This window comes from Heterocephalus glaber, unplaced genomic scaffold (genome assembly GCF_053883595.1).
Source record: "Heterocephalus glaber isolate CG9 unplaced genomic scaffold, H.glaber_assembly_v1.0 deba00001608, whole genome shotgun sequence".
Classification (NCBI taxonomy): Eukaryota; Metazoa; Chordata; class Mammalia; order Rodentia; family Bathyergidae; genus Heterocephalus; species Heterocephalus glaber.
The window spans coordinates 27,353,198-27,366,654 of record NW_028258379.1 but is presented as its reverse complement, the minus strand read 5'-3'; the positions used below and the strand labels follow the sequence as shown (position 1 = coordinate 27,366,654).

Below are 13,457 nucleotides of genomic sequence, written 5' to 3'. Positions count from 1 at the left end.
ATATGAATATATTTTAAGAACTTATGTAGGAATGAAATTTCTAGGTCACAGAATACATGAATTTCAACTTCAGTAGATAATGTCAAACTTTTCCAAATTTACATTTTTATGAGGAGCATATAAAATCTATGGTTCTATTTTATTTTTAACACTTTATAATATTTTTACATTTTTTCCTGTAAAATGAACGGAATTGGTATACTAATTAATTTGCATTTCCTTGAGCATTGATAATGTTACACACCTCTCTTCATATGCTTGCTAGCCATATGTTTCTTTCTTCTGTGAAATATCTGTCCAAGCTTTGCCTATTTTTTATTGAATTGTGTGGGTCATTTTGTGTCATTTTAATATTTATTTGTAGTCATTTTTCAAATAGACAGTTTTACTTCTCATGTCAGAAATATGAAGAAGGTGGGAAAGATGATTGCTAAATTCCTTCATTGTAAACTGGAATGATAACTCCTGCCATGTTTACTTCTCAAAGCTGGTGTGATATATAAAGATCAAAACATGTATGTGAAAATACACTAAAAGGAAATACTAATTTATTTTAGAATAAAATGAGATTGGGAGTTGACAAATATAGAATCATAGCATTTTTGTTTGTTTGTTTTTTGTGTTTTTTGTACTGGGGATCGAACTCCGGTCCTTGCGCTTGCGAGGCAGGCGCCAGAACCACTGAGCTAAATCCCCAGACCGAAACAGCATTTTTAACTGAGAGGCAGTATTTATTATTCAGTTGGTTAGACAAACACACAGATATTTGCATTGTATTCCTGGAGTCTGAAACTTGACCAGCAGCTACTAACAGTATGACCTTAGGTGACTTATTTAAATGCCATGCTTCAATTTTCTTATCTATCAAATGGGATACTAACAGTTTTTACTTTAAAAGGATTTTTAAATGATTAAATGGATTAACATACAGGTAAGCCTGAGAACAGTGTCCAGCAGCATATCAAAGGCACTGTATTAGTATTTGCTGAGAGTATTATTTAACCAGAATTTCCACAGGTCCCGCTGGATGCTAGGGAAGTATTCTACTAACCTATCCTACTAACCAAATTAGAGAGAATCACTTTCACACATCCTTATATGTGTACATTCTTTAAATATTGACTCATTTCTCACAAGTCAAAACTGATTTTTTTCATGAATAACTCTTTTTTAAAAAATTAATTTTATTGGTACATTTTAGGTATACAATATAATGACAGTCATCATTAGAAATTTTCACTTTACATAATCTCTCTTGGTTCTTATTTTTCCCCATTCTCCTGCTTGCCCTTCAACCCCTCTATCCCTCTGTATTTCAAAAGACTTTTTTCCATTTTTTCATTTTCTCATATTAATTCCATTCCCTTCTTTCCTTTCCCCTAACCCTCCCACTTTGCGTTCCCCTTTGCCCCTTTGCTTCCTATTTCACATTATCTATTATACCTTTTAGTCCTTATTTATACTTTCAGTCTCTCACACTAGAGAAACTATTCAGTATTTACACGTGTGTCCTATTTATTTCACTTAAGAGAATTGCCTCAATGTGCATCCACTTAACTATAAATGTCTCTAATTTCTGATTTTTTATGCCTGAGTAGTACTCCATTTTATTTTGTTTTATTTTATTTTATTTTTTCAGTGTTTTCTCAACTTTATTATTGGCATTGAGGCAAAGTAAACTGTAATGTTTTTGGTTTTTTAATGGAAAAATAATTTATCCTATGTGTGATACCAAGTGAGATTGTAAGGGTCATATGTCCCTTATGCCTACACATCATTTTCAAATGAAGTGTTCTAGGGTTCTGGCTCATTGATACCTATGAAGGGCCTTCTAGTCCATGGCTGTGAAGACTGCTTGTGATTCAGCACCTTGCAGGCTTGGGCATTTTGTAAACTTTCACAGGCTTGCTGAAGGGGATGGTACCCTCGATGCTGGTTTCCACCTGGGGGGACACCTCACCACCTTCAATCCAGGAGGAGTTTGGAATTTGAGCACTGGAGTTGTAGGCCAGCAGCAGCCTCACTTCCGCCTGGCATGGTTCTGTCCAGGCAGCATGGGAGAGGTACACCTGAGTGATGAGAGACGGTGCCCTAGGCCAGGATTCCGGAAGCTTGCGGGCTTGGGGTGGATCATTGAGCCTGGCCATCTGGATATAAGACCTGGACCTTTATAGTGCTCTGAGGATCCTGCACATGTTCAAGGGTTGCATCCACATCCAGAGCTACCACCAACCCCGAAGTGAATCACAAAGGGTTGTTCAACTCGCCCACTGGTTCAATGATGGTGGCTGAGGCTTTGTGGATCTGCTCTGGAAGAGGAAGGTGCAGGAAGGCACTCTGCCACAGCATGGTCTGGAGAATTTTTACCACTTCTGCAGGTTTGGATGCCATGAGTCAGGGCATAAGGTCAAGGAGTTTGTCCACAAAGCTGTCTTGTAACGGGGGTAAATCAGCGATGAAACACCTCTGAAAAAGCCTACTTCCTGTAAAAATTTTTCACACATCCCAAATAAAGGGTCAACTCCTCCAGTAGTTCGTGCAGTTACTATAAGTTGCAAAGCTTTGGCCTGAAGTCTCATGTGATGTATTATCACCACCTGCTTATTCTCCACACCACTGTACATGAACTCCATTTTGTAGGTCTCTTCCATGATCTGTTTTGCTGCTGCTGAAGCCAAATCACTCTGCTTTAGATATAAAGGGGCAGACACATTCCACAGCTTTTCCTGCAAGGCCTTGATGAGAAGTAGTTGACAGCGGAGATACGTGGCAGAGAAGTCAGCTATTCCTGCCAATTCAGACTGAAGTTCTCCAAGTCTTTGCAGATCCCTGATGGTGAACTCCAAGAGCTCCTGGGCTCCCTGTGGGTCCAGATGCTGAAGACTGTGTACTCTCTCAAGGCTCTGCTGGAGGAACTGCTGGGACGGATCCTCATGGGGTGTGATGTTTGGGGAGACAGCAGATGACACGAGTTTTCTACCTGGTAACCTCAAAGCAGGAACAAGATGAGAGACACTGTCTCGGAGGTAGGCATAGTGCCTGAAGGTATGATCTGAGAACAATGCTGGCATTGTTGGACAGGTTTTAGCAGCATTGAAAATAAGAACCAAAACTGCAGTGTAAGCTGGATCATCCATGTCAGGTTCTGCTGTGTCAAAAAGTGGGTGTGTGCTCAAGAGCTCAGGCACCAAGGGAAGTACCAGGGTTGGATGCCGACTTCCCAGAAACTTCAAGCATTTCCATATGGAGTCCCTATCAGTAGGGTACTTGGTTAAATTTTTCAGCTGTTCCACTAATGCAAGATGAATGCCTTCTTTGGTTGATACATTAGTACAGCATAAGAGTACACGAAGAGCTTCTCTAATATCTCTGGATGAATCCTCTAACACAGCCAGGACAGTGTCCAGCTGATCTTCTCGAAGGGTAATATTGTTAGAAATTTTTCTCATACTATGTATGGACTGCAGGCGTACTTCCTCAATTTCATCATTAAACATGTCAACCAGGAAATCAAGGCACTTCTTAGCAAATGAAGGTGAAGACTGGGCCAGCATGCAAAGGGCCTCCACAGCAGCAATGCCAACCTCATACATCTCATCTTCCAACCCATGAACAAAGGCTCCACAAGCTCCTGACTCAATCAAGTTCACAGCCCCTGTATCTATTTCTTCCTTGGGAGCATCATCTCCCCACTTCCTGCCACTGGAGAACTCCTCTGAATTGTAAAGTTCCTTGGCACGCTCATGTGCAGTACATTTCCTCCTCAGATCTGACATCAGTTTCTTATCAAGGGTCTGCTCCAAGAAGTGAGAACTGACTTGTTCCATAGAGCCCAATAGCTTTGCAGCTTGAACTCGAACCACCCAGGAACCATCAATGACCATGTGACAGATTTTTCCAAATGCATCATCAACTAAGCGAATTTCTTCATTAGGGGAAGGGATGGGGACAATGCTTTCAGGATACAGCTGACTGACAACCCAGATAAGCTGGACTGCAGCACTGCGCACTTGCTCATAATCATCAGAGAGCAACTTACATGCCTGATTATAAACTGTGTGGTGTAATTTCAGTCCTCTTTCATGGAGCTGCAACATGGCTTTAATAGCTGCTGTTCTGACATGTGGATCTTGGTCACTGAAATAATCCCCTATAATCTTCTGGACATCTCTGGCAGTTAGGCCTTCTGCATCTTTTTTTTTTTTTTTTTTTTTTTTTTTTTTTTTGGTACCAGGGATCGAATTCTGGTCCTTGCACTTGCAAGGCAGGCAACAGAACCACTGAGCTAAATCCCTGGCCCCCTTCTGCATCTTTTGTGACATTTTTCTCTAAAGAGCCAAGATTGCCAAGTAATTGCAGGCATTTATTTCTTACACCATGAGAAGTATCTGTCAGGTGCTTGCAGGCTACCTCAACTAATCGTGTTTGGATGGCTTGGTTCTCTGCTAGTTTAGTGCCAATTGCAAGCAAAGTGCCCAGCAATTGAGCTAGGACTTGGTGAGACTTTTCATTCTGCAGTATGTTAATGGCATTATCTATAATGCAGTCTGGTGAAAATCCTGCAGTCTTTGACAATAAACCCAACAATGATGCAATTTTCAGTCTCACAGAGGGATCATTTTCCTTGTAGTAATGCTCCAGAAGAATCCTGACTATACCTTCCACACTTTCTGCCTCGACAGGCTTTCTGGCAAACTGCAGCAGGTACTGCAGAGCATCTGCTGGGGAGGTGGCTTTGCACGGGTCCACATGGAGTACTCCATTTTATTAAAAAACCACATTTTCTTTATCCATTCTCCAGTTGATGGGCAATTGGGCTGCTTCCAAGTTTTAGCTGTTATAAATTGTGCTGCTGTAAACATGGGTGCACATATATCACTGTGGTGTTATTCTTTTAATTCTTTGGGGAAGATCCCCAGCAGGGGAATAGCGGTGTCAAATGGGACTTCCAGTCCTAGTTCTTTGAGGTATCTCCATACTGATTTCCACAGTGTGTGCACCAGTCTATACTCCCACCAGCAGTGGAGCAGGGTTCCTCTTTCCCCACAGCCCTGCTAGCATTTGTTTTTGGTTGATTTCATGATAGCAGCCATTCTTTCTGAAGTGAGGTGGAATCTCAGCATTGTTTTCATTTGCATCTGTCGAATGACCAGTGATGTTGAACATTTTTTCATATATTTATTTGCTATTTCTACTTCTTTGTCTGAGAAATGTCTGTTCATTTCAGATGCCCATTTTTGGATTGGGTCTTTAAATTTGGGAGGTCTGATTTTTTTCAGTTCTTTATAGATTCAAGATAGTAGGCCTTTTTCTGAGGAACGGCAGGTGAAGATTTTTTCCCACATTGTGGATTGTCTCTTCACACTGCTAGTGGTTTCTCTTGCTGTGCAGAAGCTTTTTAATAAGAAGAGATCCCACTTGTTGATTGTTTGTGCTAGTTCACGGGCAACTGAGCTTTTGTTCATAAAATCTTTTCCTACACTAATGTCTTCAAGAGTTCTACCTAACCTCTGTTCCAACTGGTTCAGAGTTTCTATTTTAATATTTAGATCTTTAATCCATTTTGATTTTAGTTTAGTGCACAACAAGAGATATAGGTCTATTTTTAGTCTTTGACAAGTTGAAACCCAATTTCTCCAGCACCATTTTTAAAGAGGCCATCTTTCCTCCAGTGAGGGTGTTTGGCTCCTTTATCGAAGATGAGGTGGCTGAGTGTGTCTGGAGTTGTTTCTGCATCTTCTAATCTATTCTACTGGTCTTCAGGTCTGTTTCTTTGCCAGTACCATATTGTTTTTAATCACAGTAGTTTTGTAGTATAGTTTCAAGTTGGGGATTGTGATACCCCCTGCCATGTCTCTTCTACCTAGAATGGCTTTTGCTATTCTGGGTCTCTTCTTGTTCCAAATGAATTTTTGGGTTGTTTTCTGAAGGTCTGTGAAGTATGCTGCTGGGATCTCAATTGGAATTGCTCTGAATCTATATAGCAGTTTTGGAAGTATGGCCATTTTCACTATATTGATCCTTCCTACCCAGGAGCAGGAGATGTCTATCCATTTTCTGATATCATCTTCAATCTCTCTTTTCAGAGTGCCATAGTTTTCAGAGAAGAGGTCTTTGATTTCTTTCGTTAGGCTGATTCCTAGGTATTTCAGTTTTTTGGATGCTATTGTGAAAGGAATTTTTTTTGCCCTATTTCTCTCTCAGTGAGTCTGTTGTTCATGTAGAGGAAATCTATTGAGTTTTATGTGTTGACCTTGTAACCAGCTACTTGACTGAATTTGGTTATTAAGTCTAGAAGACTTTTGGTGGCATTCTTGGGGTCTTCTGTGTAGAGTATCATGTCATCTGCAAATAATGACAATTTGACATCTTCATTTCCTATCTTTATTCCTTTTATTTCTTTCTCTTGTCTAATTGCTGTTGCTAATGTTTCCAAAGCTATACTGAACAGGAATGGTGATAGTGGACATCCTTGTCTTGCTCCTGGTTTTAGTGTGAAGGATTTCAGTTTTTGACCATTTAGTATGATATTGGCTGTTGGTTTTTCATAGATGGCTTCTATCAGTTTGAGGTAGAGACAGTCTATTCCAATTTTTTGTAGAGTTTTTATCATAAATGCATGTTGAATTTTGTCAAATGCTTTTTCTGCATCTATAGAGATAATCATATGGTTTTTGTCCTTGGCTCTATTGATATAGTGTATTACATTGATTGATTTGCATATATTGAACCATCCCTGCATCCCTGGGATGAATCCCACTTGATCAGGGTGTATGATCTTCTTGATGATCTTCTGGATTCTTTTTGCCGGTATCTTATTAAGGATTTTTGCATCTATGTTCATTAGTGAGATTGGCCTATAGTCCTCTTTTTAAGCTGAGTCTTTCTCTGCTTTGGGGATCAAGGTGGTGCTTGCTTCCAGGAATGAATTTGGGAGTATTGCTTCCCTTTCAATTTCATTGAAGAGTTTAAACAGTATTGGCAGTAGTTCCTCTCTAAATGTCTTGTAGAATTCAGCAGTGAAGCCATCAGGACCTGGGCTTTTCTTAGTTGGTAAGTGTTAATTACTTTTTCAATTTCATTGATTGATATTGGGTTGTTTAGAATTTTTACATCTTCTTTGTTCAACTTTGGCAATTCGTATGTATCTAGGAATCTGTCCATTTCTTCTGTGTTTTCCATCTTACTGGCATATAGTTTCTGGAAGTAGATATTAATTATTCTCTGGATTTCTGCTTGGTCTGTTGTAATTTCACCCTTTTCATTCCCAATTGCAAGGATTTGGGCCTTTTCTTTCCTTTTTCTGGTAAGATTGGCTAAGGGTTTGTCAATTTTGTTGATTCTTTCAAGGAACCAACTCTTGGCTTCATTGATTTTTTTGTATTGTTCTCTTAGTCTCCATTGCATTGATTTGTACTCTGATATTTATAATTTCCTCCCTTGTATGAGGTTTGAGTTTGTCCTGCTCTTCTTTTTCTAGAAGCTTGAGGTTGAGCTTCAGGTTGTTTAATTGGGCTTACTCTGTTTTCCTAATATGTCTATTCACTGCTATGAATTTCCCTTGTAAGACTGATTTCATTGTGTCCCATAGATTCCAATATGTTGTATTGTCATTGTCATTTAATTGCAGGTACTGTCTGATTTATTCTTTAGTTTCCTCTGTGACCCATTGGTTATTCAGAAGTGTGTTGTTCAAATTCCACATGTTAATGAAATTTTTCCAGTTTCTTTTGCTATGGATCTCCAATTTCATCACACTCTGGTCTGATAATATACAGGGGATAACTTCAATTCCTTTGCACTTACTTAAACATGTTCTATGAGCGAGTATGTGGTCTATTTTGGAGAATGACCCATGTGCAGCTGAGAAGAATGTGTATTCTGATTTTGTGGGGTGGAACACTCTGTAAACATCTGTTAAGTTCATTTGTTCAAGAGTTCGATTGAGTTCTAGTATTTCATTCCTTATTTTTTGTCTAGTTGATCTATGTATTTGTGACAGTGGGGTATTGAGGTCCCCCACTATAATTGTATTAGTGCCTATATGACTTTTCATGTCCATTAGTATTTGTTTTATATAGTTGGGCACACTAGTGTTTGTTGCATAGATATTTATGATTGTCATCTCTTCCTGTTGGATTGTTCCCTTTACAAGGATCTAGTGTCCTTCTTTGTCTCTCTTAATCGGTGTTGGTTTGAAATCCACTTGCCCTGCAAAGAGGATAGCTACTCCTGCTCTTTTTCAGGTTTCCATCGCATGGAGTATTGTTTTCCACCCTTTAACTTTCAGTCTATGAGTTTCCTTTTGAATTAAGTGTGTTTCTTGTATGCAGCATATTGTTGGATTTTGCTTCTTGACCCATTCTGCCAGTCTATTTCTTTCGATTGTTGAATTGAGACCATTAACATTGATGGTTATAACTGATGTGTATTGACTTATCCTTGTCATGACTTTTTCTTTTTATTGGATTCTCCCCCTTTGCGTTTAATTTTTTGTCATGCCCAATGAATTCATTCTGCTTTGCTTCCTGGGGTTGTGATCCTCATCGCCTTTTCCTAGGATATTGTCTAAAATTTTTTGGAGTGCTAGTTTATTATTCATGAAGTTCCTAAGGTACTCTTTGTCACAAAAGTATCTTCTTTCTCCGTCAATTTTGAAAGATAGTTTTGCAGGGTACATCAATCTGGGTTGGAGGCTGTTTTCCTTTAGGGCTTGAAATATGTCACTCCAAGCTCTTCTTGCCTTGTGAGTTTGTGTTGAGAAGTATGCTGTGATTCTAATGGGCTATCTGTTGTATGTGATTTGTTTCTTTTCTCTAACTGCTTGTAAAATTTTGTTCTTCTGTTGGGTTTCTGGAATCTTAACTATTTTATGCCTATGTTTAGATTTTTTTCTTTTGATCAAGGCTAGTTGGAGTCCTATATGCCTCACTCATCTGTATGTCAAATTCTTTTCCCCTATTTGGTAAGTTTTCTGCCATTAGTTCTGTGAACAGTTTTTTTTTATGTCATCTGCACTGTCTCCTGTTTTTTTCTTTGACTCCAATCAGTCTTGTTTTTCTTCTTTGCATTGTCTAGCAGCTGCTGGATTGATTTCTCATGGTCCCTTACAATTTTAAAGAAATTTTTCTTTTTCCTGGTCACTAATTGCCATCTTATCTTCTATATCTGAAATTCTGTCCTCACATTGTCTCATTCTGCTGTGTAAACTTTCAATGGAGTTTTTAGTCTACTGGAAATCTGTTTGCATCTGTTTTATGGATTCCATTTGTTTCCTATGTTGGGATTCCACCATGGTCCTCAGCTCCTCTATTTTTTTTATATGTGTCCTCTCTAGATTTATTAATCATGTCTTGCTCTATGGGCACAATATTTGCTGTTATCTGAGAAACTGTTTCCAGTTTCATTTTTTCCATATCTTCTTTTGTTGCCAGTTCAGGGAGTCCAGGTTGTTGAGTATCAGATTGTTCCATCTCATTTCCCTTTGGGGTTGCTTTAGGTAATCTGAAAGCCTGATTCTGAGACTTGTTTTCGTGTCTTCTCCTGTCAACGGAGTGGGTAGAGGGGAGTGGGAGGGTTTTTTGCTGCTGGTGCCCACAAGGCTCACCTCGGCACTGGGGCCGGTGGTAGAATGGCTGAGAAGGTTCACCTCCTTTTTCACACTACTGATGTCTCCTGAGAATCATTGATGGCAGGAGGCAGAGTTTCTGGAGGTGGGCAAGGCCAGTGAGTCTTCCCAGGACACAGTTTTTAGAGGTTTCAGTCCATAATCGGCTCGCTCCAAGGCTGGGATGGCAAACATATATCACACAGGAGAAACAACGTGGCAGAAAAAGATGAATAACTCATTCTAAGTAGTGAATTAACAGCTGATAGAAAAAATATTAGCTCAGGCCATAGAAATATACATATATAATTCAAATAATATGTAGTAATATACCAAATAATGCATGATTCTGCATCTAAGCCCTCTTCCAGCTTTAAAGAGCTGGTGATCTGATAAGGGATGATTGCTCTGGGTTGCCCACGAAGCATGACAGCAATGCATGAAGGAACTGAAATTGCACTGCTTTATGGAGACTGAAATCACATTTTGAGGCAATAGTCATTGTCCAAGCAAAATAGACTGCCATTATTTAAATAAAGAGAAGTAATATTAGTTTGTATTGCCTATCTTTTCCCCATTAATAAAGTTCATTTGTTCTCATTTCTTCTCTTTCCCCTTTGTTCTGCGGGACTTTCTTAAGACTGTTGGGTCAATGGATGCTTTTATCTGCCCTAGACAGATGGAAGGTGTATGAGTCTCCTAGCAAATATACTTTTAGCAAGCATTAAAGCTTATGTATCCTGCTTTTCTGAGTTACTGGCATCCATCCTGCAGTATTCAGAACCACCTGGATCCAGCCTTCAGGGAACTGGACTGTTTTGCTGATGGTTTAGTTATCAACGGGAGCCATAAATACTGCAGGTTGTATGTAAGCTTGGGAAAGAAGCTAATTATGCTAAACATGAATATTAATCATGCAAGATGTGCAAACAAAAACATTCATATCAATGTCAAGACATGCTTTTTCCTTTCCTCTTCCTACTTTCTTCCTTCCTAGCCTCTACTTATGTGAGGGACATAACAGCAGCCAGAGGTGAGCTTCCTTAATAAGATACTGGTTCTTGAGAAGCAAGAAAAGAATTGACAATAATATTATCCATCACAATAAAGAGAAATACCATCTTTGTTTGCCAGGGAGCTAGATTTTGACAAGAGATTTGGAAAACATAGCAGTGTAGAAATTGGAAGAAACAGGTAGAATCCCTGATAGAAACTCAAGTCTAAGCTCAAGGTAATTTTGTTGGAGATGCTCTAAGTCACTCTTGTCTTGCCAAGACTAAAGGAAATTTGACATATTTTATGGCCTTTGTCTAGATGTCCCCTGAAAGTCTCATGCGGGTATAGGTGGGGCTTTTCGGAAGTAGCTGTATATAAGGTGTGTGATGCTGGGGTTAATGGTGTGATGATAGGATTAAGGGGGCCCTATCCTGAGTGTGAGTGCTACCCACCCAAGGGGTGTGTGGCCTGTATAGAATATAAAGGACAGGAAGAGGGCTGCTGCCATTGCTTGTGGCTTGCTACTTCACTGCTATCTGCCTTCTGCCTGACCTGTTTTGCTATAAACTGTTTCTCCTCTGTGATGCCTGTCTGTCATTCCACCCTGCCTGGAAGCCAGCTGATTATGGACTGAAACCTCTACAAACTGTGAGCCAAAATAAACCTCTCCTCCATTAACTTTAGGTGTTGGGTATTTTGTCTCAGCAATGAAACAAGAAACTAAGACAACATATGAGCAGGTAGGAATTGGATCCCTTGGGGAAAAAAGCTCTTCTTTTCTGCCAGCTTAGTTAGAACTCAGGAGTAAATGTTGCTTTCAGGAGAACTTGTCAGCAGATATAAACCTCACCCATTAAGATAAGTCTCCAAGAGAGTTTTAATATGATCATTAGCAGGTATTCTGATTATCTATCACCATATACAAAATACCTCAAAATTTGTTGTTTTTAAGCCAATAACTTATTATTATCTCTCAAGGAATTCTTGCTGGAAATCTCATGTAGTTGCAGTTAGACAGCTTCAGGGACTGGAGTCATCAGAAGGTTCAGGTAGAGTATACATCCAAGTGGCCTCCTCACTCATGGGCCACTCCCTTACGACTCCTCTACATAGCACATGTGGCATAGCACCATTCTGTCACATTCTCTTGTTCAAAGTAGTTAAAGACCAACTCAAATTCACCCAGAGAAGGGAATGGCATGCGGGTACCATAGTGGGGGAGGAATGGGGGAGGAATTGATGGAAGTCATCTTTGGAAACAAGCTACTACAGTGGACCCTATGACTTAAGTTTTTAAAAGTTACAAAGTATTTATAATACACTCTGGTCTTTATAATTAAAAAGCAAACAAAACCTATCCTATAATGATGTGTGTATGGGTTTGGTTTTTTGGGACTTTGTTTTGTTTCAGTTTGTTTCTTTGGGGGGTACCGAGGATCAAAATTAGGACCTTGCACTTGCAAGGCAGGTGCAGTGCCACTGAGCTAAACCCCGAGCCCAGGTTTTGGTTTCTTGAGACAGGGTATTGCTATGTAGTCCAGGCTGGCCTTCAACTCATGTGTCACTCAGGCTGGCCTCAAATTTGCAGCAATTCTCCTGCCTCAGTCTCCCAAGTGCTGGGATTACAGGCTTGCCCCACCACACCTGGCTATGCTTTCTTATACACATAAAAATGTGAGGAAGAAACCAAGCTGGGGAATGGAATTAGATCATTTATATTTGTTACAGAAAGGTGTGCAATGGACCTTTACTCATGAACTCAATTTGTTCCCAAGAGCTGGTTGTAACTCAAGTTGGTCAATTGAAGGCTCAGGCTCCTCTACACAGCCTTCAAAGTCTCTCTCCTGTATACCGGTAGATCTCAGTGTCCTTAGAGAGACATTGACCCAGGATTTCTTGGTTAATCCCACACAGGAAAGGATGTTGTAATGTCCCTTCTAGAACTCTTTAAGGGTTAAATCTGTATCTGAGACCATCTGGAAGCACAAGCAGCCAGCATTCAGGTCATAACTTAAGACTTGGGTCATAAGTTAAAACTAAGATTTCGGTCATAACCCAAGTTGTTCATATGTCAGGCCTGTCATAACTCCACTATATACAGGCACCCAACCCTCAGGAAGTCTCCCCAGAAACCTGCTCTATGAGAAGCTCAGAGATGTTAGTGTTGGCTTAGCAGAAACTACTTTTCATCCTTTAGCTCTTAGCTGAAACATTACTTTCTCCAGGTCACCTCTTTAAGATCCCACCATTAAATTAGCGTCTCCTGCATTTTTCCTGTATAGCATTCATCACAGTTTGTAATTATCTATCCCTATGGTTATTGACTTAATGTATATCTTCACCTCTGTGCTGAACTTCACAGAGGTAGGTGTTCCTCATTGATTCCCTATGTTAGTGTGGAGCTGGCTCTCAGTAAGAGTTTAGGAAATGAATGAATGAATGAATTAGTAGGAAATGAATGAATGAATGAGTAAATAATTAAGATGAACATATCAGATCCTCCTAATTGGCTTTTATACTTCACACAGACGTTTCCAGGAAAGAAAGTCAGAGTCCCCTTTCATTAATGTACTGTTTTAAAAATCAATATTTACTGAATACCAAGGGCTAGACACCATGCTAGCCTGGAGAGGTAGAACTGAAGACCGAAGGCAGAAGTGAACTCAACCTTCAGAGTCTACAGTCTATCTGGGAAAGAAGATGAGTAACTGAACCAGTAAAACTCAGTGAGGAAAGTGCTAGGATGGTTAACACAGATTGTCATAGGTGCATTTTGCCTTGCCCCTGCCCTAGATTTCACTGTAATTTCAGGGGCCCATGGATTCCAGAGAAATAACTCGTGGTTTGGATGCTA

The 13,457-nt window shown here is 39.8% G+C and overlaps 1 pseudogene; it reads right to left on the bottom strand.

Annotated features, from left to right (window-relative positions):
* Positions 1-1,862: 1,862 nt before the first annotated feature.
* On the bottom strand, positions 1,863-4,191 carry LOC101713022 (integrator complex subunit 4 pseudogene; annotated as a pseudogene).
* Positions 4,192-13,457: the final 9,266 nt, after the last annotated feature.